Here is a 6,396-nt window from a genome sequence, read left to right as displayed (position 1 = left end):
TGATAATTCGATGATTTGATAAATTGCATGTGAGCATGATCTATATTTGAAATTCAATTGCCTGATTTACTGATTCGTAAATTTTTGAAATTTTTACCGTTTTGTTATAAGATTTTTACCGGGTGATGTAAGAACCCATAATTGAATAGAACAGTGTTCTTTGGGTGACGTAAGCACCCCAGACTGACAGACTAGTATGGCCAGACTGAACAAAATTGTATGGTCAGATTGAACAGAACAGAACGGTATTACTCAGCTGAATGAAGTATCTCTGATTGAACAGAACAGAATATCAGCAAATGAATAGATGATGTTGTAGGTAACAGTTGGCTTGAAGAACGTGATTAGTTGTTCAAATACCGGAAATATTCAGATGAATATCGGATCAGATTGATTGAATACCAACTTCGAAACCTAGCAACCAGCTGGTGGATTGTGATAAAGAAAAGATAAGAAGGCAGAGGTATGTTGATTGTTGGTAAGTGCGTAGAACAGAATTATGTTTATAGTTCTTTGCCACAACAGATAGAAATGATGAGAAAGAAAAATATACCCTATAGAAGTTGAATCTTTTTGAATTTGAGGAATGCCTTATTAGAATTTTCAAGTCTATTACAATTCTTTGAATTGTAGATGATGAAAAGCTCAAGATTGAGTGAATTATTTCATGGCTTGAATCTGCAGATTATGTCTGAATAGATGTTAACGACTGAAACAGTTTAGTAAAGACATAGACCTGTCTAAAAGAATAGAAGTTGCATGATGAGTTAGGAGAATGGAATTGTAGACATGAAAGAGTATGTGAGATACTCACAACTTTATCTACAAGTTTTATTCCAGAACAGATATGAAGTGCATGATATGAAAATAAATCTCTAACTCTAGCGAATCGAGATGGATTAGTCTGATTCTGAATGCAGAGTATATTAGAAATTATTACACTTTTTGTGGAAGAGGATATCTGAACAAACAGTGTAAGGATAAGTCAGACATATGTGCTAAAATTTATTCAATGACTAAATAGCAAAGGTATACAGAGGATCAGAATGAAATTGCACCTGAGAATGAAATTTCAGGTAACAGATTTATTTTGTTTTGACCTGTTTATTATTGGTGCAATAGATACATGATAGCGGAAAGCTTATTATATGATTACCTCTGTATCAGAAAAGAGAATTTGTGATATGAACTGAAGAATAGAACTATTGCTTCGATGAACTGAAACTGAACATGATATTATTCATGTGAGAATTTATCTAAGTACTGATTAGTGATAGTTTCAGATTATTGAGTCACTGGATTTTGTGATTTAACTAATCAGTATGATGATAAGAAGTGATAAAATTCGATCAACAAGAACATAATGTGCATATGAATATGATGATATGATATAGAATCTCGAATTAAGATTCTGTGATTTCGGTTTGATATATGATGTTTGATTACAGAATAAGCCGAAATTAAGATATTCGATGCACGAGATATGTTCAAGATCTAAATTAGCATTGATAAGTATGCTACTGAATAGAGATTACAGATATATTCCAGTAAGATTTGACTTTAGTTTAAGTTGTGAACTGGAATTCAATATTGAATTGAATAATTGAAGAATTTATGAATTACCGACTTGATGAGATTATGAATTATATATTAATCTTGAGGTTTAGAAGATAAATGATGATATGACAATTGGTTACAGATGAGTCTTTTCTTTGATTATGCTGAATCGATTACATCAACTAGAGATATAATTCTTGAATGATTTAATATTGATTGGCTCTCATGGCACATTGCTTTCGTTTAGAGCCTGTGTTGATTTACTCATTCTGAGTTATGTGATGCAAGTGAGTTGTTTTCACTTTGCAGAGTTTGTTATCCAGAAGATTTGATTTTGGATGACCTTGATTGAGGGATTTTCTCAATCTTGATTTATTTCTTTTGATTTTGAGAATTATTGATCATTTGATGATATTTCAGCGTATTTAAGATTGTGACTCGTAACTGATAGAAGAATTTAAATATGATCCATGATTTTTGGGTTAGATGATATAACTTGTCGGTATTTGGAGATAGAAATAAGGAATGAAATAGGCATCCGATGAATTGATTTTAGATTTTTGTGTATTCTGATTTGAATGTTCAGATGAATATAACACCAATCAGAATGATTTTTTCGATTGGAAGTAAGGCAGAATTGTTCAGAAGATGAAAGCAACACAGAAAGTAAACTGAAGTGATTAGAATTCAGTACAGAATGTCAGATTGAGATATGAATTGAAGCCTCAGATCCGAATGAATGAATTCTATTATGATTGATTATTTGATTGTGCGTGATATCTCCGAAGAAAGATATCAAAATTTGAAGAATTGCACAACAATGAATTCAATATTCATTTGATAATTGTTTTATCTTTTGATAAAGCAAATAGTAGTAACAGAATTAGTACGTTTTTGAAGTTAAACGTACAGAGATTTTCTGATGAAGTTGAAAATCGTTGATTAGATGAGTTCAATGTTAGTTTGGAAACTTCAAACATTGAAACGAGATTATAATTTGAAAGAATATTTTGTAACAACTACCGTGATGAAACAGTATAGATGAGGTAAACAGGTGGTAGTTATGAACAGACTGATGAACATTACTGTATACGATGATCTGTCTGTATGAACAAGTCACTGAATTATGATTAGATTCATTGCAAAATGAACAGTAAGCCAGGAAATAATGTTTTAGATTGAAACATTGAGTTTACTATTAAATTTCAATACAGATGATCCGATGACTTTGAGTACTTTTTGAGGTAAAGGTACAGTATTTTATCCTTGAATTGGAAGAATAATCAGAGAAGATGAATCGAATTTGTGAGAATGAATTTTTTTTCTGATATGATACCGATTATCAACAGTTCTGAATACTTTGAAATCTGTGACTACAACATATTATACTCTGATTAATTGATAGTCCGAATATACTAATCAGCATTTGGCAGAATACTCTGTATGAGATGTGATGAACAGCTATCTATTCAGATCCGTGAAGAAGATAGAGATATAATGATAGTACAGGAATGATTAAAATCTATTGTCCGAATTAAGACTTTAGATTTATTTGATAGAATGTGGCATCGATTGATTGACTGATGTTCTGAGAGTTGAATTCGATTGATGGATTATCTGAGTCGATTTTCCAAATATTGAGGATATTCTCAGAACTTTAATACCTGATTCGGTATTATTTGATTTGATATGTTGCCACTTGAGGATTATATTTCCTGTAACCGCTATTGAGCCAATTTTGAAATAATGCTATGATGAAAAAAACTCCGATTTCTTGTGTTTAAATGATATTATTGAGGTATATGACATCAGATCAGACATGATTTGTCGATATCCGATCGGAGTTGATTCGAAATACACAACGAATTTGACGATGAATCTGTATGAAATGAAAACGGAAAAGAAGAACCAGAATTAGTAATTGAATGATAGATATAACTTTGGAAGCTGAAACGGATTAGTTAAGCGACAAAGTTATTCTTGAAACATCATTCAATTCAGAATATAGAAAAAGCAGAATTTCATTCACAGATTCAGAATATGAGGTTGAATACTAAACTTGAAGCAACGAAATGAATGATAGTGTAGACTGGATATGTTCTATACAGAACATTGAATGATATTTAGAAAGAAACAAGTCGACTCAAAGACTGAACCTCATTGAATAAGATGTCAGATGGACTTAAAGATGAGAAAAGATTTATTCTTTTCAGCTTGATAAAATGATTCTGAATTGTTTCATGTATCTAAAGTAGGGAAGTATTGATAGATTCCTTCTGTGTACTTGAATCAGACAAGAGGAATACTGAGAGAATTATATTCAGTACTTAGAGTACAACTGAATAGATTAGAGTTGAATGATTGAAGTGAGAATAACTTCAGATACTCATTCAGTCTATCAGACTTGATATTTGGCTTGACTACGATTTCGAGGACGAAATCATTTCTTAGAGGGGAGGAATTGTAAGGCCCGAAAATATTAAATTATGAATTATGGAATTTGAGAATTAAATTCCATATTATGGGCTAATATTGATTTGAGAAGTTATGAAAATGATAGATTTAATTTCCGAGCTGAAAATATTTAATTTGAGAATATGCGGATTTTGAGAATTAAATTCCGAGAATTCTTAAATTAAAAGAATAAATATTCGATTTGAATATTTATGGAATTGAAGATTTAATTCCATGTTTCGGAAATTAAAGAAGATGAATTTTGAAGATTTAACCTGATCAGGGAGTGATTTGCAATTATCGACGTTGCAAGGGCTAAAGTGCAAAAGACCGGATTATTTAATTAATTTGAATTTATTTAATTTTAATCCGAGTATATTTAATTTGGGAATATTTAGAGTTTTGATTTGAATTCTAATATTCTTAAATTATTTTGGATTGAAATTGAATTAAAACGACGGCCGAGGACTGAATTGCAATTACTGAAGACTTCAGGGACTAAATTGCAATTTATGCAATATCTATCCAATTTAATCAGAATGAAACGTGTTTGAAGCAAAAAAAGGTTTCAGAATGGAGAACAGAGGTCGAAACCTTTTCCTTTCTTATGATTTTGATTTCTTCAAATTGCCGTAACTTTTGATCCGTTCGTCCGATTTCGATTCCGAAAGATGTTCTGGAATCCTTGCGACGAGTACTTCGATTTGATGTAAGTTTCTTCTTTGTTCATTAAGATTTGAGAATTCGAAATGGACAGATATCAGAAACTTGTGTGGAAGTATTGTTGTTGAGCTTCTAAACTTGTGTTCTTGAGGATTGGATTGAAGATTGATTTGTATATCATGTTCTTATGAATTTCCAACTATGATTCAATCCATATACCTGCTGATATGTTAATTTTGAAGCTTCAACAGCCGATATATATGTGAGAATTGTTAATGATATGTTCGGAATCGCCGAAGTAATACCGATATGCCGTCGAACTCTTGAATTGAAATGATTTGCTATTGTTGTTGGATTCTGAAGTTGCTGAACTATTGGCTGATGATTCCTTGTTATGTTTATGATAATAGCTGTTGGTTTGAAGAGTTGAATGACAATGAACGGATATGAAAAACCGTAAGAATGGAGTTGAAAGTAGAAATGAATTCGATACCGTAACGATTCCCGATTGTCAATCGTTACGATAATTGGTTATGTTTTGAAACCATACTGATAGTCTACGATTGAGCTAATGATCTTGAGATTGTATACTGATTTTGTTACATGATAATCTTTACATGTCAGACGTGTTACGAGCTCAATCAACTCCAGAGGTCGAATTGTGAACCGAGGAAGTTCGCTTGAGAGTTGCAATGATTGATTGAAGATGTGTTGATGATTTTAACTCGATTCTGAAAGGAATAAATTGAACGAAGATTAATGTACATGTTTTGAGGTTGAAGAATTCAGAACAGACAATATACGAAGGTAAAAGTGGACTATTATTTGATTGGGAATACAACTCGAGATGGTTTGTATCGAGTTCCCTTAAATCACATACTTGTTTGATTATTTGATCTTATGTGTTTTACTTTGAGTTATTGAACAAATGTTGATATAATGAATGCTTTGATGATGATATATTGCATTCAGCTTGAAGACTTATTCCTTGATTTTGAAATGAACGGAAACGTTCGAATAGACGATTTGAGGAATCTTATATGTATGGCCTGGGTGGTTGATTTAGCCTAGCGTCTGATTTGCATATATGATTGCTTCAAAGTCTAGAGAAGAAAGATAAGTAACCCACCTCGAGCGGGAGAGTCGGTGGATTAGTTATGATATCTACTTCTCGGGATCCCCACAGACGAATGATGAAATGAACCTTGTTTTGAAAACATGCATTGTATTTACTTTTATATCATGATCTTGATATATGTTTGATATGCATGTTTAGTTGCTTTTACTGGGAAATATATTTCTCACCGGAGTTATCCGGCTATTGTTTTGTTGTATGTGTCATTGCAATAGGGGGATTGGAACAGGGCAAAAGCAATCATGAAGAACAAGGATTGAAGAGATATAGTGTGAGGATCCGAGTTAGGAGTTGTTTGAACTGTTATGAAGTTTATTGAGTCGTAAACATGATCATTTTAGAAGTTACTTGTATCAAGACTTGTTAAGGATGATCTAAAGGTCTTGTTATTATATTTGAAATTTGAGTAATGTTTCAAATATTTGACTCCAACATGTTGTATCTTGAACTAGTTTTTATATGACATGATTATTGCATGTTTATGAGATTTTGATTATGTTGTAAAGCCTTGGAATGGTTTATTCCTAACAATTATAGCATGTTAGAATGCATGTTAGATGTTATGATTGATTAAACCATGTCTAGAC

This window comes from Henckelia pumila, chromosome 4 (genome assembly GCF_033568475.1).
Source record: "Henckelia pumila isolate YLH828 chromosome 4, ASM3356847v2, whole genome shotgun sequence".
Classification (NCBI taxonomy): domain Eukaryota; kingdom Viridiplantae; phylum Streptophyta; class Magnoliopsida; order Lamiales; family Gesneriaceae; genus Henckelia; species Henckelia pumila.
The sequence above is the reverse complement of the archived record's forward strand: the minus strand, read 5'-3'. Positions refer to the sequence as shown.